At 42.6% G+C, this 26149-nt stretch overlaps 1 protein-coding gene across 50 annotated transcripts in view; it reads right to left on the bottom strand.

Moving 5' to 3' along the window:
• Positions 1-26149, bottom strand: part of RALGPS1 (Ral GEF with PH domain and SH3 binding motif 1) — a 332381-nt gene that overhangs the window by 238514 nt on the left and 67718 nt on the right. The window contains exon 5 of one of the 50 annotated variants that reach the window (XM_078327905.1): positions 3241-3296. The exons of the other annotated variants lie outside the window; for them this stretch is intronic. The gene's annotated coding sequence lies outside the window, so the exon portion shown is untranslated. The remainder of the gene's footprint in view (positions 1-3240; positions 3297-26149) is intronic. 50 annotated transcript variants of the gene reach the window in all.

The following is a 26149-nucleotide window of genomic DNA, read 5'->3' as shown; positions in this document are numbered from 1 at the left end:
TTTGGCTAAAAAATATAGGAATCAGGTAATGTTAACAATCGAAGAAGTAGCTGGGCGTGGCGGCTCACGCCTGTAATCTCAGCACTCTGGGAGACTGAGGCAGGCCAATCACAAGGTCAGGAGTTCGAAACCAGCCTGGCCAATATGGTGAAACCCCACCTGTACTAAAAATATAAATATTAGCCAGGTGGTGGCAGGTACCTGTAGTCCCAGCTACTCAGGAGGCTGAGGAAGGAGAATCGTTTGAGCCTGGGAGGTTGCAGTGAGCTGAGATTGCACCACTGTACTCCATCCTGGGTGACAGAGTGAGACTCCATCTCAATAAAAAAAAAAAAAAGTCAAAGCAGCATATTGATAATTCAAAGATAAAAAAGTGATATGATCCTCTCAAAAAATACTGAAATGGTAATTAGCAAAAAAAATTTTGAGATTTTTAAAAAAAGAGAAAAAGAACTTAGAAGCTTAGTAATATCTGTCTCAAACCAACAGCCCTCATGATACAACTGAGAGAAACACTACAGGAATTTGAATTAAAAATAGAAACAACAAAACCCCCACTACACACACTTACCTATGTAACAAACCTGCACATCCTGCACATGTACCCTTGAACTCAAAAGTTAAAAATAAATAAAAATAAATAATAGACTCAATCTGGAAACCCAAATATCAAATGGCAGAATGGACAGACAAGTTGTGGTACATTTATACAATAGAATATTAGTAAGCAATAAAAAACAATGAACAGCGAATGCATCCAACAACAGAAAAAAAAAAAGAGTGGCTACCAGCCTGTCTCACCTAGGTTTCTTATCTAAGCCACAGAGCACAGAAAATGATGTAAGTGACTCTTTCTCAACTCTCCTGAGATGGTAGATTCATTACATACAATGGACCTCAGGCACCTGGCTTAATTCTCTCATAGAATCCTGGTTGAGAAAGGCTTATGAAGCCATAACCCAGTGATGTCCAATAGAAATATAATCCATATATTTTAAATTCTCGAATACCATGTTTAAAAAAGGAGAAAGAAACAGGTAAAATTAATTTTGACAATTTATTTTATTTAGCTCAGTATAGTCACGTACTGCAGAATGACATTTTGGTCAACAACGGACCATATATACAACAGTGGTCCCATAAGATTATAATGAAGCTAAAAATTCCTATCACCTAATGATGTTGCAGTCATAGAAAAGTTGTAGTACAACCTATTACTCAAGGGTTTGTGGTAATGCTGAAGTAAACAAATCTACTGTGCTACCAGTCATATACAGGTACAGCACATACAGTTATATACAGTACATAATACTTGATAATAAATGACTGTTACTGGTTTATGCATTTGGTATACTTTTCATTGTTATTATTATTTTTTTAAACCGAGTCTTGCTGTCACCCAAGCTGGAGTGCAGCAGCACGAACTCAGCTCACTGCAACCTCTGCCTCCAGGTTCAAGCGATTCTTGTGCCTCAGCCTCCTGAGTAGCTGGAACTATAGGCACACACCACCACGCTCGGCCAATTTTTGCATTTTTATTGGAGACAGGGTTTCACTGTGTTCGCCAGGCTGAACTCCTAACCACCTCAAGTGATCTGCCCACTTCAGCCTCCCAAAGTGCTGGGATTACAGGTGTGAGCCACTGCACCCAGCCCATTCTTATTTTAGAATGTACTCTTTCTACTTTTTTTTTTAAGTTAACTGTAAAATAGCCTCAGGCAGGTCCTTCCAGATGAAGGCATTGTTGTTTTGTTTTGAGATGGAGTCTCGCTATCACTCAAGCTAGGGTACAGTGGCACAATCTTGGCTGACTGCAAGCTCTACCTCCCAGGTTCAAATTGTCCCAAAAGTATCAATTCTCCTGCCTCAGCCTCCGGAGTAGCTGGGATTACAGATGCACCAACATGCCCAGCTAATTTTATTTTCAGTAGAGACAAGGTTTTGCCATGTTGGTCAGGCTGGTCTCAAAGTCCTGACCTCAGGTGATCCACCTGCCTTGGCCTCCCAAAGTGCTGGGATTACAAGTGTGAGCCACAATGCCCAGCCAGAAGAAGGCATTGTTATAGGAGAGGACAGCTCCACGTGTATTGCCATCCCTGAAAACCTTCCAGTGAAACAAGATGTGGACATGGAAGACAGTGATATTTATGATTCCTACCCTGAGTAGTCCTAAACTAATGTGTGTGTCTGTGTATTAGTTCTTAACAAAAAAGTTGAAATAGAAAAAATAATAAATTTTTAAAACACAAAAAACCTTATAGAATAAGGATATTAAAAAAGAAAATAATTTTGTACAGCTGAACAATGTGTGTTTTAAGCTAAGGGTTATAATAATAGAGTCAAAAAGCTTTTCTTTTTAAAGTTCACAAAGTTACGGTAAGCTAAGGTTAATTTATTATTGAAGAAATTTTTTTATAGATTTAATATATCCCAAGTATACAGCATTTATAAAGTCTACAGCAGTGTACTACAGTAATGTCCTAGGCCTTTACATTCACTCACCACTCACTCAGAACAACTTCTGGTGTTGGAAGCTCCATCCATGGTAAGTGTACCATTTTTAACTCATATTTTTATTGTACCTTTTCTATGTTTAACTATGATTGGCTACAGAGATACTTACTACTATATTACAATTACCCACATCACTTGGTGTACTACCATGTTGTAGAGGATTGTAGCCTAGAAGCAAGAGGCTATGCCATATCACCTAAATGTAGTAGGCTATGCCATTTAGGTTTATGTAAGTACACAATATGGTGCTCACACGAGGACAAAATCACCTAACAATGCATTTCTCAGGATGTATCCCACCGTTAAGTGATATATGACTGTATATCCAAGATATTATCTTTTCAAAATATAATTAATAGAAAATATAACAAATTATTAAGGAGATACCTTCCTTTTTTGTAGTAAGTCTTTGAAATCTGGTCTTTTTTTTAAATATTTACAGAACATCTTAATTTGAGGTAATGACATTTCAAATGCTCAATAGCCACATGCAGCCACCGTATAAGACAACACAGCTCTGACATAAAAAGATATGACATGGAAATATAAGATATACTTATTGAAAAGCAGGGATCAAGGTAGGAGAACCAAAAACAAACCAAGAAGCCCCATCAGTAAGGGCTGGAGTAAGGCTGGAGCCAAGGCAGGCAGCTAAGAACCAGAGGGCAAGGTCAGCCCAGGACAAGGAGGAAGACTGAACAGATGAGGAGACTGCATATGACTGACCTAGGTTGTTTATATCTCCATTGCTTGAAGTCTGTCCCCACCTCCAGGCCTCACTCCTGCAAAAGGAGGTAGGGCTTGTCATTAATAAGTTAAGTAGATCCAGCTGCAACTGTTAGAGGACCTCGGGTTCCAGATAGAAAGAAAGAAACACGAAAAAAGACCTACAAGGACACACACAGTGTGAGCTCACACTGGCAATTTTATATTTTTATGGGGACTTCCTAAGTCAGGAGTCATGGGTTCTAATCTGAGCTGTGTCCTAAACCCCCTCTGTGACTTAAAGTCAACCCTTCCCACTGCAGGAGTTCAGATTTCTCTCTGTAAAATACAGCAGCACTGGGTGGTCTTTAAGATCCTCCATTCTGTGAGCCTAAGAGAAGCAGAGGTCATATATCTGGAATTACATAAAAACGTTATTAAGTAAGACTTGCCCCTGGAGATTTAGTAACTGCAGCACTTTTCTTTCTTTAAATGTTTTGAGGGCATAAGGAGAGGTTGAGTCCAAGAGATGTAGTCAAGGAGGGGAGGCAGGGGGCTTCTAGGCAGTGCACTGTTGTACAGGGATGATTTGAACAAGACAATCTGGTGTGGCAGGAGGCAAGAAACAGTGAGGTGGCAGAGAAAGAAGGAGGCTGGGGACAGATGGGAAGAGATGAACAGAAAATAATGCAAATGGAAAATTCAGGTTCCAAAAAAAAAAAACAGAGAAGAGAGAAGGGAAAAGGAGAAGAGAAGGGAAGGAAGAAAGAAAGAAAAGAAAAAAGAAAGAGAAGGAAGAGAAAGGCACTCAAGGGCAGAAGGGTTAAATCCCAGGTGGAGTCAGGTACATCTTTTGAAGGTGGAAATATGGTGTGAGAAGTGCTTCCAAGTGGAGCAGGGCAGGGAGGCAGGGATGTGATGTCCAGGGCAGGAGAAGAACTTGGGAGAAGAGGGGAACAAATAGGTATCATACATGAAGTGTCCCCCATGTTTTCCACGTTCCCAAGAAAAAGCTGTCTCTGAAGGTCTGCAGGTCAGAAGCAGACAACCAAATGGTCAGATACCAAGGAGGCAACCTAGGCCACCCTACAGCTGGGACCCTTCTGGGGAGGCTGAGACCCAAACTGTGTAGCCCCAAATCTCACCAGGCAGGATGAGAATACAGCAGGAACACACTGAGACAACCAACCTCCAAGTCCCCCAGTTCCTTCTCAGTTTGAGAGGTGAATAGGGTCATTTAAGATCTGTTTCCAGTCCTGTTCCTAAGCTGAGAATAATAATAAACAATAATAATAGCAACTAACAGTTTGCTTACTGTATTTTAGCCACTAGGCAAAATACTTTTCTTATATTACACTCCTTAATTTTTTGACAATGGCACCCTGAGAAAGGGCTGTTATTGCCCCCAGTTTACACATAACTAAAATTGAGATTCAGAGAGGATAATTAACTTGCCCAAAGTCATGTAACAAATAAATGACAAAGTAGAATTCATATCCAGGTCTCACTCCAAAGCCCAGGCTCTTCACCACTGCACCATCAGCCTGGGAAGGCATGGTTACCATAATTTTCTACCAATATTTTGAATAATATTGACTATACAGAAGTGAATGGCACCACAGGGGTTAATAAAAGGAACAAAAAGACAGGGAAGGAAGAGGACTATACATTATTGCATCTTTTCCACATTCTAGGTACTATATAACAGGTTCAAATCTACTTTATTTTACTTAAGTCTGAAAACCAGACCATAAAGTAGGTTTTACTATTTCATTTGATGGATGAGAAGACTGTGGCTCACAGAGATTAAATAACTATGCAAGTTCATCCAGGTAGTAAATGGCAAACTCCAGAGCCTGACCTCTTAATAAGTAAAGGTCCAGGTATGAAGTAAGATAACCACACAGGAGACCAGGTAGTGGACAGACATCACTTAGAAAGGGCTGATGAGGCAGGGGATGGGGGCTGTAAAAAATGTGCCTAGAGGTTGCACAGGGACTGAAGGCTGTTTCAACCCTAGGGACATCCTCCCCCACCCCCAGGCCTCCCTGCAGTGTCAGGCCTGAATTCAGTATGGAGCAAGGCAGACTGCATGAGGGGCCACAGCATAAGTCTCCATTTCTAAAGATAATAGTTTCATTCAGCATTTCACACCCAAAGAGTCTTCTCCCCCATTCCAGTAACTCGCTTTTTGATCACGAGCAGCTTGAAGTTTCTAGACAGAGTAGGATTCCTGGAAACAATGCCAGAATTTGATAAATTCCAGCAATGGCTATGCAGTGGAACTTCTTATAGGGATGCTGGGCTGTTTTGGCATTCATACTATCTGCTGATGGCTACAGATGGCTGGTGTGCACATAGACCAAAAGAAACGGCTCTTTCAGGAAAGTTGTTCCCTCTCCTAAAAGGCTCAAAGGAAAAACCACCTTTCAAATGTTTGATCTATAGAGGGATACTTAATTAAAAGTATGAGGAAACCTTTTGGACACTGGAGCCACTAGACTTCAGTGGTGTGAAACCCCTTTTTTAAGGCTGGAAGCAAGACCATGGCACTGTTCCCAACCTCAGGCCCAACTCCTCTGCTTTGAGTTAGCTTCCCAACTCTGTCTCCAGCATCCTTTAATCAGTAATGTCAGTCAGTCTTCATGGAGTGCCTCCTCTGTGCCCAGCACTGTGCAAGGCTTGGGAGGATAGAGCAGTGACCAGGCAATGCTTGGCTTCCAGTGGATAAGACAGGCATCAATTATGAACACGTTGCTGAACACGTAAGGACAAGTTCAGAGTGTGATCAGTGAGTATAAGAAGAGCTGACTTAGCTGAAGTGGGGGGACTAGCATGCCAGGCAGACAGCAGAAAACACACAGGCTTGGAGGTAGGTTCAAGAACCTGTGGGGAGGCCAGAGGAGGTGAATCAGAGTGAGCTGGGAGACCAGAGGAGGGCTGGGAGGAGAGGATAAGCCACTCCTATCTGCACACCCCGCTTATAGATGTGGAATCACCCAAGGGCATTGGGGAAACCACCTGAGATGTTGAAGAGGCTCAGTGATGTGAACAGAGATTTAAAACCACACAGTGGGCGAGAGAATGGGATGGGGCAGACATGGATGTAGAGATGCCTGCTGGGAGATAAGTGCCAAAGTTGAGGGGTACCACTGGGGACAGACAGGTGGAAGAAGGGGAGATAGAGTGGAGACCGGCTGGGAGCAGAGACTGTGGGAAAGAGAGGGAGCATCAATGACAGACACCAGGCTTCTGGCCTGACTGGGTGGGCAGGCATGCCACTCTAGGGGTGGGTACCACAGCGGGATTCTGGGGAAAGAATAAGGCTTGGTTTGGGGCATGCTGTGACTATGGCACCTGCAGGGCTTGGGCTTCTGCCTGTTCAGTTTCTTGAGGGAAGCACAGCTTCCAGAGAACACTTGCTCTGCCAGTGCCTACAGAACCAAGTCCATACTGGGACCACTCTATTCTCCAGTCTTACTTCCCACAAAGCCTTTCACCTTTACTTTAGATAAAATTAACCTGCTCACTGGTCCCTGTACATGGCCACTTTCTTCCCAACTGCTTTACCTGTGTTCAAGCTGTTCCTGGTACCTGAAATGCCATTTCTCCCTATCTTGTGTCCAAATTATACCAATTCTCCAGGCCACAATGGGAGCTCCTCCAGGATGCTTTGTGTGTTGTCCTAGTTGGAATTATTGGCTCCCCTTCCAGATAGCACTTGGTCCTCTTTAGTGAGACCCTTGTAATTATTTTGGCAAATCTCTTACCTTTCCCATTAGACCAGGGATTCCTCATTCATCCTGAGTTCACTGAAATACCAGGCAGGGGGTCTTACACACAGTATGTGCCTGGTCAATAGGTGCTGAACAACTGGGTGATTGATCGGCACGAAACCAGCAACCCAAGCAGACCCCATGAATGCCTACACCAGCCCCACATGAAGGTCATTTGGAAGAATTATCCTCTAATTACATTCAAATCTACAACTCCACTCAGAAACCTCAGACATCTGGCCCCTTGCACACCAGCCTTCTCCCAGATGCCACTCAGCCTCCAAGGGCGGCTGCCTCAGTCCTGGCCTCAGCACATGTGCAGCTGAGACTGCTCAGTCCATTCTAACCACCTCCACATAGGAACGGCAGTGGTTTAGGAGTTTCCACAGTCTCACAATCACCTCGTGGTGTCACCCAGGTCTGAAATGGACCAAGGGGGCTACAAGCAGGGGCTGGCCACAGCCCAAGCCCTGGGTGCTCCAGGTCCAAGAGGAGGGAAGGGTGGCCGAGACACAGGGCTGCTCTCTGTAAAGTGGGCAGGCTCAGGGGGAAATGGTACAAAATCTGCTGCCCAGGAAAGTATCTGGGCATAATATTTCAAGGGGCTTTCCCTGCTTAAAAAGTTTATAATTCAAAAAGGGGAAATAACTAAAACAAAACAAACAAGAGATCAGTACTTATTTTATGAGTAGGTTTTATCTAAGAACTTCATATTTTCCACTGAAGGAAAAGCCAGTCTGAATCTAAAGATTCCAATACTACACTCAGGAGAAAGAAACAAACTCCAGCTATAAATTAAAATTTGCTTTAAATTCTCATTTCCCAAGAGAGTCAGGGCTTCGGAGCCCTCCACACCCTGCAATTGGGCCCTGACTGTCTCCACGTCTAGTCGGAAGGCAAACAACACAGGCTATTTGTAATGACAAGTAAACACTAATGAATTTTAGAGCATGTCTGGTGCTTGCATTTATGGATCATAAAATCATTTGGCTTCTTCCTGCCCCATGCTGACCTGCCAGTGATGCAAATCCAAGTATTTATAGGCAGGCAGGGGCTGCCAGGACCACTCTGCAAGACGGGGGACAGGGGATGGGAGGAAATACCTATTAAGATTAATAAACCAATTTTTATTCTCAGACGTTCAGTCTAAATCTTGGCATGTAAAATCCTATGATCCTATAAAAGTATTTATTTTTTAAACTTCTTAGGGTGGGAAGGAGAGTCAACCTGTCTCAGTCAAATATAGATACAAACATAGTCAGAAGTTACCAAGATGGCTATTAAAATATCAGCCAGATGTAAATAAAGCTTTTAAAATGCACTTTTTCTAGTTAGATGTATAATTTGTCTAATATACCCTACTGAATTCTAAGAGTCCAGAGGAAAGGTACTTCCATTAAAAATGGGCTCTCAGGCAGGCACGGTGGCTCACACCTGTAATCCCAGCACTTTGGAAGGCCAAGGTAGGTGGAAAACCTGAGGTGAGGAGTTTAAGATCTGCCTAGCCAACATGGTAAAAACCTCATCTCTGCTAAAATACAAAAAATTAGCTGGGTATGGTGGCAGGCACCTGTAATCCCAGCTACTTGGAGGCTGAGGTAGGAGAATCTCTTGAACCCAGAAGGCAGAGGTTGCAGTGAGCCAAGGTCATGCCAGTGCACTCTAGCCTGGGCAAGAAGAGCAAAACTCCATCTCCAAAAAAAAAACGTTGGCGGGGGAGGCTCTCAGTCTAGGAATACCCTAAACATCTCCAGCCACCAGGATAAACTCCCTCATTGCCCAGCCAAGATACAGCCCGTGTCCTGGCCACACTGCCATGATCACTGTGGAGGAAAGGACTAGAAATAGCTCTGGAATTCCTTCCACCCCAGAGAACTTCTGGGGGAGCCTCTACAGAATCCAAATGGCTCAGATGGGCCACTCGTATACAGGACCTTCCAAAGGCAGACTTTATCCCACAAAGAGTCAGCACATCAGAGACCACAGGAAGAGTTACAAAAATGTAGACTGAGCTCCCATATAAGGGGAACTTTCTTAACCCTAAATAGCTCTGTAAAGCTTACTTCCTAATGGCCAAGTGTCCCCACATCTGACCCAAGTCATTTAAAACTAAAGACTGCCCTAACATGGATGATTTTGAGGCCATCGATTAGCAGGAGCCATCACTCATTCCCTGACTCCTCCGTGGGCTCTCAACCCACCAGCCCTGCTGCCATATACTTGGCCTCTATTCAGAAGCCAGCACAATATGAACATGGAAGGCACTGATCAAAGCAGACAGGGCTTTCAGAGCCAGAAGGGCCCCAAGAGGCAAATGACATATTAGGACAAGTGGATGCTGATGGACAATGGAGCCCATTCCTGGCATCTTGAGAGTGCTTGGCTCTCAACCATTCCCATATCTCTGGGAACTGTACTTTGCCTTCAATCCCAGCCTAGACGTGGAATCCAGGCAGTCATTTTAAATGACATGAATCTGAACCCTCCGGGCAATTCATAAATTCTTTGTGTATGAATTTGGAAGCTAGATGGAGGGATAAAAGTAAATGAGTCTCTCGGACTCAGGAGCAGTAGGGCAGCCACCTTAATGCAGTCCAGGTAAGTCAGGGGAGGCAGGAGAAAGGGATGAGGAAGGACAGAGAAGAGAGAGATGAACAACTAGAGGCTGGCCACGTGTCCAGGGCCGGGCTCCAGCATCTCCCCACCTCTACCCTCCATGACACCGCCCTGTGAGGATGATCAAATTCCTTGTCAAGTTGGCTTGCCCGACTCACCTGGTCTCCCACTGTTCTATTCTCACAGCCCTTCAGTCTGGAATGAAGGAAAGGGTGGGAAAGGGAAGAAAAGACCTTGGAAAGCTCCTGTCTTGGGAAAAAATGGAAGCAAACAGGAAACCAGGGACCTCCTTGGAAGAGTCAGGAACCCAAGAAACAGATCAGGGACACGGTTTCCAATTCTATGGAATTCTGGAATCTCTGTCGATATTCCTGGTGTGCAACTTTGCTTCCCTGCCTCCCTTCAGGCAGGACAGCATTTAAAACATCAACAAACACAGGGCTGTGGGCTAATCCTTCAAGGAAGTGGGAAGGGCAGAGGCTAAGACAGTATTCCATCTCACAGGTATGCTGGGGACTCTTTTTCAAGGGTATGAAGTAAATAGTGGTAACTTTAAAGAAGAGAAAAGCCAACCTAGATGCTTAGGCTCAGAGATTCAAAGAAGTGAGGCAAATTGCCCAAGTCCACAGTAGAGTGAGTGGGAAGGCCCAAGTTTCAACCTAGATAGGCCAAAATTCATGCTCACAACCCCTTCTGTAGATTTCACCCACTGACCCATCTCCTAGGGCCTAGATCAAAGAAACATAAATAAAGATATCCGTGACTTTATTAATAATGAAATCAGATCCTTTCCCCACTAAAAGGGGCTATTTATACCCACAAACTTCAAGGAAAGGTGGTCCTATTAGGTAGAGGGTGCTCTGACCTGCTGATTCCCTTGATGGACTGGGGGATGTTTGTTGGGCTGCAGGCACTGGGGAAATCTGAACTGCTCTGTACAGTAAAGGGAGATGGATGATCCCAGGGACAATTCACAATAAAGGATGAGTGGGGACCAAAGAGTTGTCCAGGGGAAAGCTGGAAGAGGCTGAGATGAACTAAGGGGCCCACAATGATGAGGCATCCTGTGGGTATGTTAGAAACAGTGATGCCTATAATGCCTATTAAAGCTGATAGTGCAGCTCCCAAATTTTCCTTTCAATGAAGTCTACGTGGCTCCTTAATGTTCTATATGACAGATTATTTGAGAAAAACTTGCAGAAGTGTCTCCCCATCACTGTGGTGCAGTGGAAAATGGTCTATGTGATAGAAATAAGCCTCTAGGAACTTGCATCGATCTTGAAAGCAAGCTCTGGCCTTTCTAAAGCCATAGAATGGACTTGGAAGGGAGAGCAGTTCAGAGATTCCCCCATGGTCTAGGTGAAAGACGATGTGGTCTGTGTGAGGATAATGCAGTGGACCAGGATGACCCATATAGATACAGGAATTTCTAGGTGCTATCCTCTGCAGGCTTTGGTGCTAAGGTGGATGTAGATGTTGTGAGAGAGAGAAGAGTCAAGGATATCTCCCAAGTTTCTGGCATGGGCAGTGGATAGACTGGTCAACAAAATCAAAAATAGATGATGTGGGGGTGGGGCAGGTATGTGCAGAATTTGCTTTTGCACATGTTGGGTTGGAAGTGCCTGTGTGACACCCCTGTGAGGTGCCCTGTGCCAGCAGCATGACTGTGCAGCTAGAACACTTCTTGCTCAAGTAGCTGGGCTATTCCATGGACCTAATTTTCATGCTTAGAGAGGAATATAAGTGAATTAATGGAACTGAAGAATACAATACAGGAACTCCAAGAAGTATGCACAGGATTAAACACTCGAATTGTTCAAGCAGAAGAAAGGATATCAGAGGTCGAAGTCCAACTTAATGAAATAAAATGAGAAGACAAGATTAGAGAAAAAAGGATAAAAAGGAATGAGCAAAGTCTCCAAGAAATGTGGGACTATGTGAAAAGACCAAATTTACGTTTGATAGGTGTACCTGAATGCGACAGAGAGAATGAATCCAAGCTGGAAAATATTCTTCAGGATAATAGTCAGGAAAATTTTCCTAAACTAGCAAAGCAGGACAATATTCAACCCCAGGTAATACAGAGAACAACACAAAGATATTCCTCAAGAAGAGCAACCCCAAGGCACATAGTCGTTGGATTCACCAGGGTTGAAATAAAGGAGAAAATACTAAGGGCAGCCAGAGAGAACAAAGGGAAGCCTATCAGACTTACAGCAGATCTCTCAGCAGAAACTCTACAAGCCAGAAGAGAGTGGGGGCCAATATTCAACATCCTTAAAGAACAGAACTTTCAGCCCAGAATTTCATATCCAGCCAAACTAAGCTTCACAACTGAAGGAAAAATAAAATCTTTTATGAACAAACAAGTACTCAAAGATTTTATTACCACCAGGCCTGCTTTACAAGAGCTTCTGAAAGAAGCATTACACATAGAAAGAAACAACCAGTATTAGCCTTTCTAAAAATATACCAAAAAGCAAAGAGCATCAACATAAAGAAGAATTTACACCAACGAATGGATAAAACAGCCAGTCAACATCAAATGGCAGTAACCCTAAATTTAAATCGACTAAATCCCCCAATGAAAAGATACAGCCAAAACCCAACGGTATGCTACATCCAGACCCACTTCACATGCAAGGATACACAAAGACTCAAAACAAAGGGAGAGAAAGATTTACCAACCAAATGGAGAGCAAAAATAAATAAATCAATAAATAAAAAGCAGGAGTTGCAATTCTCGTATCTGATAAAATAGATTTTAAAGCAACAAAGATATAGTGGTAAAAGGATCAATGCAACAAGAGCTAACGATCCTAACACTCAGATACATAGAGACTTAGACTCAATGAGACAGAAAACTAATAAGGATATCAAGGACTCGAACTCGTATCTGGAACAAGTAAACTTAATAAGTATTTATAGAGCTCTCCACTTTAAATACACAAGATATACATTCTTGTCAATACCATATCACAACTACTCATAGGTTTAAATGAAATATTGATTGGCCATTATTAATACCCATTTTTTTTTAGAATAAAGCAACATTTCCGTTCTCTCTCCCTCTTCTTCTTCCTCTTTCTTCCTCTCCTTCACTCTTTTCTTTTCTTTCCTTCTCTCAAAAAAAAAAAAAAAGAAATCAACTTGTAGACCTCTAGATCCAGGTCGGCAATGTCTCTCTCATTGCCTGATTTCCTTCCTTCCCTTCTCTCCCTCCCTCCCTTCCTCCTTTCTTCCCTTCCTGCCTCCTCCCTTCCTCCCTTCCTACAAAAGAAAAAAAAAATGAGAACGGAAAAAACTCTGGCTACACATAAAAACATGATAAAATCTCACATATATAATGTCAAGTGAAAAAAGACAGACAAAACATAGATATTTTAGGATTCTCTTTATATGAATTTCAAAAACAGACAAAACCACCTATGGTGATAGAATCATGGTTACATTTGTATATAGCTGATGACTTGGAGGGGGCATGAGGCAGGCTTCTGGGATGCTGGTATGTTTTTATATCTTGATCTAGATGGTGGCTACATTGTTTGTTTGCTTTGTAAAAATACACTGAGTTATACCCTTAAGATTTGTGTACCTGATTATAAGCACTTTTAAAAATTTCTTTAAAAGACAATACACTTTGACAAATTATTGTTTAATGCAAATATAATAACAATACGGAGATGATTGCATATGTAGAAGAAAAATGTATAACAATAATACTGCAAAAAATAGGAGGGAGGTAAACAGACATACACTGTTGCAAATGTCTTACATTATACATAAAATGGTGTATTATCAACTTGAAAGTAGGCTATGATAAGTTTAAAATATATACTAACAACCCTAAACCAAGCACTAAAACAAAAGAAATTATACCTCATAAGCCAATGAAAGAGTTAAGGCGGAATCATGAAGTGTGCTCAATTAAATAAAAATAAGTCAGAAAAGGAAGAAGAAAAGGAACAAAAAATAGTTTTGTTTTTGTTTTTGGTTTTTTTTTTTTTTTTTGAGACAGGGTCTTGACCCAGGCTAGAGTACAGTGGCACAATCACGGCTCACTACAACCTCAATCTCCTGGGTTCAAGTAATCCTCCCATCTCAGCCTCGTAATAGCTGGGACTATAGCAGACATGCACCACCATGCCTGGCTGTTTTTGTTTTGTTTTGTTTTGTTCTCAGGTTCACACCAAACATTTACCAAGATTGACCATATTCTTAGCCACTAGTCTCAATAAATTTAAAGTAATTTAAGTGATACAAAGTATGTTCTCTAACCACAATTTAGAAATCAATACCAGAGGCCAGGTGTGATGGTTCACACCTATAATCCCAGCATTTTGGGAGGCCATGTTGGGTGGATCACTTGAGGTCAGGTGTTCAAGACTGGCCTGACCAACAAGGCAAAACCCCATCTCTACAAAAAATACAAAAAAATTAGCTGGGCATGGTGGCCCATGCCTGTAATCCCAGCTACTCAGGAGGCGGAGACAGGAGAATCGCTTGAACCCAGGAGACAGAGGTTGCAGTGAGCAAAGACTGCGCCACTGCACTCCAGCCTGGGCAACAAGAGCAAAACTCCGTCTCAAAAAAAATAAAAAATCAAAAAATCAATAGCAGGAATATACCAAGACACTCCTCAAATATTTGGAAACTAAATAAGACATCTTTAACAATTCATGGGTCAAAAAGAAATAAAAAGGAAAATTAGAAAGCATTTTTAATGTAATGGAAATGAAAGCCCAAAATGTCAAAATGTGTGGTACCAAGCTAGATCAGCACTTAAAAGAAAATGTATAGCATTAGATGCCTACATTAGAAACGAAGAAAGCACACAAATCATTGACTTCAGCTTCTACTTTAAGAAACTATAAAAGAAGAGTAAATTAAACCCAAAGTAAGCAGAAGAAAGAATATGAACAGAAATCAATGGATAAGAAAACAGAAAAGCCATAGAAAAAATAATGAAACCAAAAGCTCTCTTTGAGATCAATAAAATTAATAAATTTTAGCTGGACTGATCGGGGGAAAAAAGCAAAGAGATACAAATTACCAATATGAGGAATGAGAGCAGGGGACATCATGACAGATTCTACAGAGATTAAAAGATTAATAAGGGAATATTATGAACAACTTCATGGGAATAAATTCAACAACTTAAGATAAAATGCACAGGCTCATTGAAAAACACAATCAAAACTCACTAAAAAAGAAATAGACAATCTGAATAGTTAGAGAAATTAAATTCATAGTTTAAAAGCTTGCCACAATGATCTAGCAATTACTCTCATTGGTATTTACCCAAATGGATTGAAAACTTGTGTCCACACAGAAATCTGCACATGGATCGTCACAGAAGCTTTATTCATAATTGCCAAAACTTGGAAGCAATCAAGATATCCCTCAGTAGGTGAATGGCTAAACTGTGGTATATGCAAACAATAAATTATTCAGCACTAAAAAGAAATGAGCTATCAAGTCATGAAAAGACATGAAGAAAACATAAATGCTTATATGAAATAACACAATCTAAAAAGGTTACATACTGTATCATTCTAACTATATGACATTCTGGAAAAGATAAAACTATGCAGACAGTAAAAAGACCAGTGGTATCAGGGGTTAGGAGAGAGGAATAGATGAATAGGAGGAGCACAGAGGATTTTTAGAATAGTAAAACTAATCTGTATGACCCTATAATGGTAGATACATGTGATTATACATTTGTCAAAACTGATGAAATGTGCACCACAAATTAACTTTAATGAAAACTATGAACTTTGGGTAATTGTGTTGTATCAGTGTAGGGTCATCAATTTTAACAAATCCACCACTCTGAGGGAGGATGCTTATAGTGAGGGAGGTTTATAGTGAGGGAGGTTGTGCATATATGGAGAAGGAAGATACATGGGAATTCTCTGTACTTTCTGCTCAGTTTTGCTAGAAACCTAGAAGTGTTCTTTAAAATAAAGTCTATTTAATAGAAAAAGAAAACTTACACAGAGAAAACTCCAGACCTAGGTGGCTCTACTGTTGATATCTACCAAATATTTAAGAAAGACTCATACTAATTCTATATAAACTCTTCTAGAAAATTGAAAAGGAAGGAATACTTCTGAACTCATTTTGTGAGGGCAGCATTAGACTGATACCAAAACTAGACAAAAACATTACAGGAAAGGAAAAATATGGATCAATATTCCATATGAATACAGATGCAAAAATCCTAAACAAAAGGTTAACAAATCAAATCCAACAATATACAAAAAGGATAATTCATCATGACCAAGTGAGGTTTATTATAGGAATACAAGGTTGGTTTAATATTCAAAAATCAATCAATGAAATTCTCTACAGTAATAGACTAAAAAAGAAAAACAATTTTATCTCAATAGATGCAGGAAAAGCATTTGATAAAATTCAAATACCCATTCTAGATTAAACACTTAGTAAATTAGGAATACAAGGAAATTTACTCAACCTGATTTAAAAAAAAAAAAAAAAAAAGGGCATCTATGAAAAACCTACAGCTAACAGCAAACATCATCCTTAATGGGGAAAGACCAGTTTTATTCTAAGATCAGGACCACACCAAGACTATCTGCTTTCACCACTTCTACCCAACATTGTACTAGAGGCTGTAGCCCATGCAACAAGGCAAGAAAAAGATACAATAGCATCCAGTTCAGAAAGAAACAAGACTGTCATTATTCAGAGAGACATCATTATCTGTGTAAAAATCCTCCGTGTATTCAGCAAAAGATGTATAAGACCCATACAATGCAAACTATATAACATTACTAACATAAATTAGAGAAGCCCTATATATATGAGGTGATATACTGTGTTATGAGTTCTTAATACTTGGAGATACATTGTATTTCACATTCAGGTGACTCAGTTCTCCCCAAATGGATCTACAGATTCACCACAATCCCAATTAAAATCCCAGCAGACTTCTTTGGTAAAACTTAACAAGTTGATTCTAAAATGCATATGGAAATGTCAAGGATTAGAAGAGTCAGAACAATTTTGAAACAGAATAACAAACTTTAAGGATGTATACCACCTAGTTTAAGAACAGTGGAAGGAGTGGAAGAGGAGGAACGGATTGCAAAGAGGCATGCAAAAACTTTTAGGGTGATGGGTATGTTCATTATATTGAGATGGTGATTGTTTTACAGATACATACATAACAAATTGTTGACTTTAGTATGCACAGTTTATATGTAAATTATACCTCAATAACGCTGAAAATAATCTCATGATGTCCTCATGGCCAATTATTTTGAGGTAGTCATATTATAATCTCCATTTTACAGATACAGAAACTGAGATTCAGAAAGACACAGTGACTTGACTATGGTAGCAGAGATAGAAACCCAAGTCCTTCTCATTCCAGAGCCCAAGCTCTTAAGGAAATGCTTTTCTACATACCTGTCATTCATCAAACAAGTATTGACAAGTATTGATCCTGTCATGTACCAGACACTGCTTTCTCACTGCTTGCCATAAGGGATATAGCAATGACAGATGAGGTCCTATCCTTGGGAAGCTTTACTGCTGAGCCCAGAGCCTTTCTCAGTTTGACTTATTAGCACTGCCTATTGCTTTTCTCATTACATCCCTGACCTCTCTCAAAAATGAAGAAACAATTTGTGAGTTTCTGCCATGTGCCAGGCCCATTCTAGGCCCCCTCTTACACAGTTTCCTTAACACTGTGTAAGAGGGGGCCTAGAATGTGTGATACCACACATTTTGACACTTTGGGCTTTCATTTCCATTAAATTAAAAATGCTTTCTAATTTTCTTAACACAGTCTCATAACACTGTGAGATGGGTATGATTTCTACTTTACAAAGAAGAAAATGGAGACACAGAAAGATGAGGGAACTTGCCTATGATCACACAGCTGGAGAGTAGCAGAGCCAAGTTTCAAATGCAGACCTTCCTGCCTCCAAAAGTTATGATCTTCTCTCTACCCTAAACTTCCTGGGATCGTGCAGTTGTTCCTATGACAAGAGTCCAAACAAACCCTCTTTTCCTTGCAGACAAAAATTCCAACCAGGCGCCAAGTCCACATGGATGAAAACAGCTGTTCACCAAAGGCTCTGTTTTGTGTTATTCGTTTAAAAGGAAATTTGGTTTCTAACCAACATTAATGTCATGTCCATGCTCAAGAAGGAGAAGAAAAATGAGTCTCAGAGTTGCAAAGTGTTAGATCAAATGTGCTGCTGGCCTGTGTGTGCAGCCAGTTCAGACTCCAGTGGGCTTTCCCCACCCTTCAGCCAGGTCTTTTCCTAGGACTCAGAGAGGAACTCCAGCCTGTACTCCTATCTCCACCATGAAATAAATGGAGGTGGGGAACTCCTTTTCTACTCTGTTTCCATTGAGAGTAGAAATTGTTAAAACAGAAAGAGCAATTACTAGAAAATGTGCAAATAACAAATGTGAACTCAGAGTGGTACAAATGAGACAGCTGTTCAGCCTTTGGGTGCTAAGTAACAACAGCTCTAATGAGTCTTATGCTGGGAGCCATCCTTTCTATACCTTGGCCCCAACTGGTGGACACCAAGAATGCCCCTATTACCTGATCCAGTTTTTTGAACAAAGAGAGGCAGTACAGCATAGAAGTGGAAAGAATTTGAGGGATCTTAGTATTATTACTATTGCTACATCCTAAATGTATTTGAAAAATGACAAACAACATCAGGCACTGCATTAGGACACAGGAGTCAGGGATGAAGATGTACTGGCATGAACTCTGCATTCCTGGAGTTCATAAAGCAGGAGGGGGACAGACTTTGAACTCATAATTGAAACTTGTAAAAGCTGTAATATTTCAGTATGAGGGTGAACAGTGCCATATGTAAGAAGTATGAGGTGGCTCTGAGAGGGAGAATGAGAAGCAGGAGCACTACCTTGGAGCTCTGACTGCTCACGATCTCCAAGAGGCAGAGCAGAGCATTCCAGGCAGAGGGCACAACCTGTGGGGAGGTGCTGAGACAGGAGGGAACACCAAAGAGGCTGTTGTGGGCACATGAAGTGGTGAACTGGAGCAGGAGGGAGTTGGGAGTCTGCTGCTGGCCTATTTCACAGAGCCTGGGAGGCTGAGAAGGTGGATCTGCATCCTAGGAGCAGTGGGGAGCCAAAGAGGGCTCCAAGCAGGCAGGGACATGGTCAGACTTTGGCTTTAGAAAAATGGCTCTGGTTCCAAAGAGGAGCTGGGGAATGGAACTGAACATGTGGAGATGTGAAAAGGCTGCTGCCATCAATCGGAGGAGGGGTGGCAGTGGATTAGATTAGGCTGGTGTAGTGGAGAGAAATGGTCTGAGAAAACCGCCCAGCATGTGACCTGAGAGAGGGGTTTTAATGATGTCAGTGAAACCAATCTCCACTTTACAAATGACTGCCTGCTGGCCACGTTATTCCCTTTCCGAAGGCCAAACATTGTGATTCCAAGGAGCAGCAAAGACACACAGGGTTTGTCCGACGTCCAACACTGACCTCGGCTTTCTGGAATGCCCACTTCTTCAGAGCAGGCAAACGGCATCCAGACAAAAGGCCAGAGGGTCAGGTTCCTGGACCCACAGGCAGTGTTTTCCTAAACTGCAACGTGTCATGTGGCCTGGAGGAAACTGTGGACTCCTGCAGGGAGTCTTCCATTCTGGCAGGCCAGCCTTTCTATAAACCAGAAAGGGACCCAACAGATGCTGAACAAATCAAGCTCCAAGGTCTCAAGCTCCAGCCTGATGCAGGGAAGGGTGAAATCAAATCACTCTAGAGTAAGTGCCCCACAGGAGTATGTCTTTTATCAGCAGAATGCCTCCTTTGTCTCAAAACATTTCTGTTAATGCTGCTCCCACCTCCTCACTCTAACTAGATCTGCCTTTTCCTTAAAACACCACCTAGCAGGTTCCCTCAGGGCCACAGACAATGAGGAAGAGGGAGAGGACCAGCAGGCCCACCCAGACCACCCCTGGCCTGCCTTCCACTAACACTGAGCACCTGGTCTGTGCCTTGAACCCAGCAGTAGATACTGGGGATACTCTGGTTCCTCATCTCCAAGGCCCACAGTCCAAGCCCACAGCTTGTCTTCTGGGAAGCCCAAGCCAGGTCCTGACACCTCTAATTTCCCTTCATGATGCTGTCTGCTCTCCCCGAATGATGCTCCCTTGACTGTAGCTCCAGCTCGAGTCTTCCCCTCCTCCCATTCTTGTGTTGTCATCTCCACACACTTCACTAAACTTCTCACTTCTGGATACCCCCGTGCCTCAACCTCCTCTGCTCCACAAAGGCACTGCCATCACACCTTCAAGCATAGCTACCAGAGCCGCCCTACCTCGAAGACCCTGAACACTGAAATCCATCTCCCTCCATTATTTCGTGGCTTCCCCCTTCTTCCCCTAACCAAATCTGTGCTTTGCTCTCTTCTTGACTTTTGGTCCTTCAGTGATGATGATGATGATGATGACGATAAGACAGGGTCTTGCTATGTTGCCCAGGCCTGCCCTAAGCTCAAGTAGTTCTCCCACCTAGTTCTCCTGAGTCCTTCAGCCTTCTTTCAGGCCATCAGCTGTCTCTGGCCCTTCTGGCCTCCCTCCCTACAGGCAAACATTGCTGATCACCCTGTTTGACTTAACTAGGCCTCCGCCTACCTCTAGGACCACTTTCTCTGCCTCCTTCCTTGTCCCCTGTTCTTCCTTCTGCTCCCTAAGTGGACAGCCCACTTTTCTGCAGGCACACCTAAAGCCTGCTTCCTCTCATGTTGACCCTCGCAGCAGCCTCACAACCAGTGTAATGTCAGGCCTTCCCCTTCACTCCAGTGTGACCACCTTGCCTCATGCAGACTGCTGCAAAATCCTCCTAGTTTCCCTGACTGCATTTGGTTCTGTCTCAGTTGAAATGAACGTCCCAAAATGCAAATATGTCTGTGGTGCTCCCCTTTCAAAATCTTCCAGAGGGCTGGGTGTGGTGGCATATACCTGTAGTCCCAGCTACTCAGGAGGCTAAGGCGGGAGGTTTGCTTCAGCCCAGGAGTTTGAGGCTGCAGTGAGCTATGATCACACAGTTGTACTTTAGCCTGGGCAACATAGCAAGACTTTGTCTCTATTTTTTTTTAATCTCTCAGTGAATGCCCAGGGCTAATAAGATAAAGCTCAAACTCCTTAGTCAGGCACTTCTAAGCCTCCCTTCCAAGCCTCACTGCCCTCTCCAGCCCAACTCAAACTGCCTGGCCCAATCTTGCTCTCTTGACACATGTCCATGCTCCTCAAAGAGATGCCAGGCCTTGTGTGTCCAGGTTTCAGTGTAAGGCCTCTGAATCTCTAGCCCCCAGCCAGGCTTGAGGCTCTTCCTTTCTTGCCACCTCCTTTGCTGCTGACCTCACCACTGGTCCTTGTATTTCCTGGCCACTCATTCTCTGGACTTTGGTCCTGGTCTTGCAGAAGAGACCTAGATACACTTCACCAGTCATGACAAACTTCTGACTGTTCTCCAAACACCTACATGCATCTGAATCTTTCTGCTTTTGCAATGCTTTTGGCCACCCCATTCTCCCGGCTCTCTTATTCAAATATCCCTCCTGTGGGACACGCTTCTTGCCTCCTGCCCATCCCACCCTCACTCTCTCCTTGATACGCCAGCCCCTCCCACCCCTGAATACTTCTTGTTTACTATTTATTTACACATTTGCCTGGCTCAAGTTGGAACATGCCAAGGTCCTCTTCATCATCATCTCTCCAGCATTTAGCACGGTAGCTGATAAATGAGCAAATGAGTGAAGGCAGGGCTGACTACCGGGAAATCTGACAGTGGGGATGGAACAATGTTGGCAGGGACAGTGAGAAGACTGGAAAAATCATGAGCACTTAGAGAAGCTTCCCACCTCACTGCAGTTCATGTCCATCACACTGGGGCCCACTGTATACCCATGGGGCCCACTGTATACCTATGCCCCGGCTGCCAGTAGGCAGGGAATGAAACATTGACTTCTGGTAAGCCTTTGGCATGCACCAATATCCCTGGCCATGATGCCCTGGCAGAGCACAGACCTAAGGGAAGAGCAGGTTTTCCTTTTCTTCTCTCAAGAACACCAGGCACCAAAAGTAGTATTAAATTTTGCTAAATTTAATAAAATTAAATCTAATTTAATTTAGTTAAATCTAATTTAATTAGATTAAATCTGATGAATTTAATTTAATTTAATTCATCACCTGTCAGTGGGTTATTCATTCTGCCTGAAATTTCCTTTCCAACTGACCCCAACTCCCCAAATCATCAATAAGATATGATCTCTTTCAGCCTTAAGGGCTAGTGATAATGTCCCAACCCCAAGGCTGAGAGGGGTTGCACTTTAGCCTGAGCAACATAGCAAGACTTTGTCTCTATTTTTTGCTTTTTTTAAATCTCTCAGTGAATGCCCAGGGCTAACAAGATAAAGCTCAAACTCCTTAGTCAAGGCTGAGTGGGGTTGGGACATTATCAATAATGTCCAAACATCCCACATGATGTTTGCAGGGCCCTTAGGGCACCATTGTGTACACATCTTGTTCTAGACCTGAGCCTCCCAGCTCTCCAGAGGACCAGGATGTGAAACTTAGGTCTGAAGGATCCCAGGTACGTTCTTAAACACTCTGCTACTCAGGTATCACCTCCTGTGGGGCACTGGCTCCTGCACAGACATCACTGAATATTCTGAGCAACAACCTCCCATCCATAACCCACAGTGCATATTCAAACTATACACTGGTGAAATGATAGCCACGTGTCTCTAGGAATTTGCTTTGTATAGGCACCATACTAAGTTCTTACACGCTCACTGTAAGGTAAAAGCTACAATTTCCACCCCCCACCAACTTAATACATGAGAAAATCGAGGCATAAAGGAAATACATGACTTGTCCAAAGTCTCCAAGCTAGAAGGGTGAGGCTGGGACTCAACCTCAGCTTCATCATATCAAAGTTCATGTTCTTCAAGCTGTGTAGCTTTAACAGACCCAGGAGCTCAGCTCTGACAGAACCCTGGGCTGAATAAAGCACAGGCTGTGCCCATTTTTAGCACATTCCAAGAACAGCTGTTCCCCCTTGATGCTGCTCCATGTTAAAACTAATGACAAAAACAGTTCTGACATTTAGACTAGCCTCTGAGACACTGCTGCACCTTCCAATTCCATAGGCTGGGAACTGGGCACAATGACAGACAGATTTGGTAGGGAATTCTGGTAGAGACAAACCACCACCCTGAAAACATACTCTCTTAGAAGGCTGCTGCCACCAGGACCTTCGGACAGACGTCCCTTACAAGGCAGCCCTTGCCCTAAGCCCTGGCAGACAGGAATCCACCCTGCAACCCAATCTACCACAGTGGCAATGAGGTTCTAGGCCACAACTTGTAAGTTCAACACAGCTGTAAGCTATTATGCTGCAAAGCTCTATCTGCATTAATCCACTAATTTTTGATAAACTTGGTCACTTATTAGAGTCACCAGGGGACAGGGCAGTTATGGTTCCGTATTTGTAACTTCCATTTTCCTTACTCTCTGCCAATCCTTAACTCACCGTCTGCCTGGCTTCCTCTAAGCCTTGAAATGTTCTTTGTGGTCCCCCTTGCTGAAACCAGCAGAAGTCATGAAAAGCCACAGCTCCACCCTCAGTTATCAACTGCTTTTGGAAATGTGAATCTTCAAAAGGCTGAGCTCACCAGGAAATACCCTTGCTTTGGGGGAAGTGGTTACACCACAAAACAGACACCGTGGTAATACCGCTCCGTTGGTTGGCACACCCCCTTGGCAATGTGCCTAAACACAGCCAGATAATGTTCTGCTATGAAGCTTCCCCTCTCATTTAGGCATCCATTCATACTCCACTCATTCAACAAATATTTCTTGAGTATATAATGTGTTCCAGGTACTGGGATTACAACAGGGTATCAGTAAAATAATACTGACATTATTATTTTAAGTTATTTTACATATATATGATGGGATAATATTAAAAAAGTAACTAATGTTGCTAGGAACCAAAATTGTCATTGTAAAATAAAATATATAAATATAGAGGGAATTAAGTAACAACTATAATATAGCTATAATGTTAGATTTGAATTGGAAAAATCAATATTATATTAGTCAAATTTTTTACAAGACAATGTGGTATAACAATCCTCAAATCTCAGATGCTTCCAATGACAACACTGATTTCCTGCTCATAGGTCTACAGATGATGCTGTTCAGCTCAGCTCGGCTCTGCCAGGTTGGCTTTGGCTTGTCTCAATGTGGAATCTAGACCTTCAGGTCAGTTCAGGTCATCTGTAATGTCCTCCTTTGAGGACTAAGGATAAACAAGCAAGAGTTACTGGTACATCATAGAGAAAAAGGAAGTGCCAAGACAGCTGGCCAAGGCTTGCCACGCCTTTTACCAGCTCAGCTCGGATCTGCACACTGCCATGCTGCCCACATTCCATGGGCAAAACCAAGTCACAGGGCCAAGCCCAAAGTCAACAGGGTAGGGAGATACACACCACCCACAGTGAAGGTAAGACAAGGAGTAAGGAGCAAAGGAAGAATTACGGTAAAATAATATCATCTACCCTAACTATGAACTCATGACCTTTTTCTTTTAAAAAATAACTATTTACTAACTCTGTTCATGGCAAAGGCCTAAAAGCAATGGCCACCCAGTAATTCTGAGAAGCCTTCACCCAGACTGTGGTTTCTAAATATTATTCCCCACTAAAAGAAACCCCCTAATTCCAGGTCTGCAGAAGAAATGCCTAATTCCAGGTCTGCAGCAGAAAATATTCAACATAACCCTGGGGATCTTGTAGGGTCAAAAAGCAGGGAAGTGATGAAAAATGAATGGGATCATGTTAAAAAGATATAGGAGCCAACATAAAAGGGACCCTACTGGTCAAAGACAGAGCAATTTATATACCAAAAAGAATGGTGACTACAGCTGACTGAGACACACAGGATGTACCAACATCCACGAGTTCATTATGATGGAGGAGAGAGACTGCTCACCAAAAACAAAACTAAGCAGTTACACACCCACAAGTCACCATTAAAGATAAGAGGGGCACCAACTGCTTACTCTGAAAATTGATATTTAAAAGGAAAGAATTAAGTACATACAAGTAGTCCTAGCTGATGAGGAAAAATTCTTCTTAAGAATTTCAGCTATGAGAGTCAGGTGTGACAGTTTGTGCCTATAATCTCAGCTACTGGGGAGACTGAGGCAGGATAATTGCTTGAGGCCAGGAGTCCAAGATCAGCCTGGGCAACACAGTCTCTTAAATCATGTCTCTTAAAATATTTTTTTTTTAATTAGCCAAGCATGGTGGGAAATGCCTGTAGTCCTAGATACTCAGGAGGCTGAGATGCAATTATTACTTCATTTACAGATGTAATAATAGTTGCATCTGCCAGGGTAAATTGAGAATTACATAAATAAATAAGGTAACACATATAAAGTCTTTAACCGCTCAACACAATGCCTGGTATGCACTACACATTCAAAAATGGTTGATGTTGTTTTACTAGGTTCCAGCCTCTGTGCTAAGTACTCTGTATGCATTAACTCATTTAATTCTCCAAATAACCCTATGAGGGAGGTACTCTTACTATTCCCACTCTATGAATGAGGAAACTAAAACTCAGAGAAGTGAAGTGACTTACCCAAGGTCACACAGCTGGGGCACTGGCAGAGGCAGAATTGTGAAAGCTCCAGGGGTAAACCACCTGTATTTGATCTGACCTGAGGCCTGTGGCAGGCAGCCTCCAAGAGGTCCCCCACTTCCTACTTGCTGGTGTCCAGCTCTTATATACTGCCCGCCTCAGTGAAGAGGGTTGCTCTGTGATACTAATAGGATACTGTGCAAATGAGAGTATGTGACTTCTAAGCCATGTTACAAAAATCATTGCTGGCGTCTGTCTTATTCTCTTGGATCACTCATTCTGCCATGCCACGAGGACACTCAGTGGCTCTATGAACAGTTAGTTCCACATGGCAAGGAACAGAGGACTCCTGCCGACAGCCAGGAATTGTGCATGAACCACCTTGGAACCAGACTTCCCCTCCCCAGTCAAGCCTGCAGATGACTATAGTCCCAGCCAACATCTTGAATACAACTTCCTGAGAGACCTTGAGCCAGGATCACCCAGTTAAGCCACTCTTGGATTCTTCACCCACAGAGACTGTGAGAGATAAATCCTTATTATTAAGCTGCTAAGTATGGGGGTAATCTGTTACATAGCAATAGAGGACTAACACAGTAATCATGGAGCAAATTATAGTACTTAACATGTCTGTTTTAGCTTCCTCATATATAATAACTGGGAGACAAAGACAGTAACAGCAGGTACATCATAGGATTGTGATGAGGATTAAATAAGACCCTACATCTAAGGTGCCTAATCTATAGCCTGCACACAGTAAATACTCAGGAAAATGTGAACAGCCCAGACTACCTAACAACAGTCCATATCAGCACCCACCCCTTTTCAAACCTGTGCACCGCAGGCCACTGGGCATTCAGG

The sequence above is a fragment of the Callithrix jacchus genome, chromosome 1, assembly GCF_049354715.1.
Source record: "Callithrix jacchus isolate 240 chromosome 1, calJac240_pri, whole genome shotgun sequence".
NCBI classification, from domain to species: domain Eukaryota; kingdom Metazoa; phylum Chordata; class Mammalia; order Primates; family Cebidae; genus Callithrix; species Callithrix jacchus.
The sequence above is the reverse complement of the archived record's forward strand: the minus strand, read 5'-3'. Positions and strand labels throughout refer to the sequence as shown.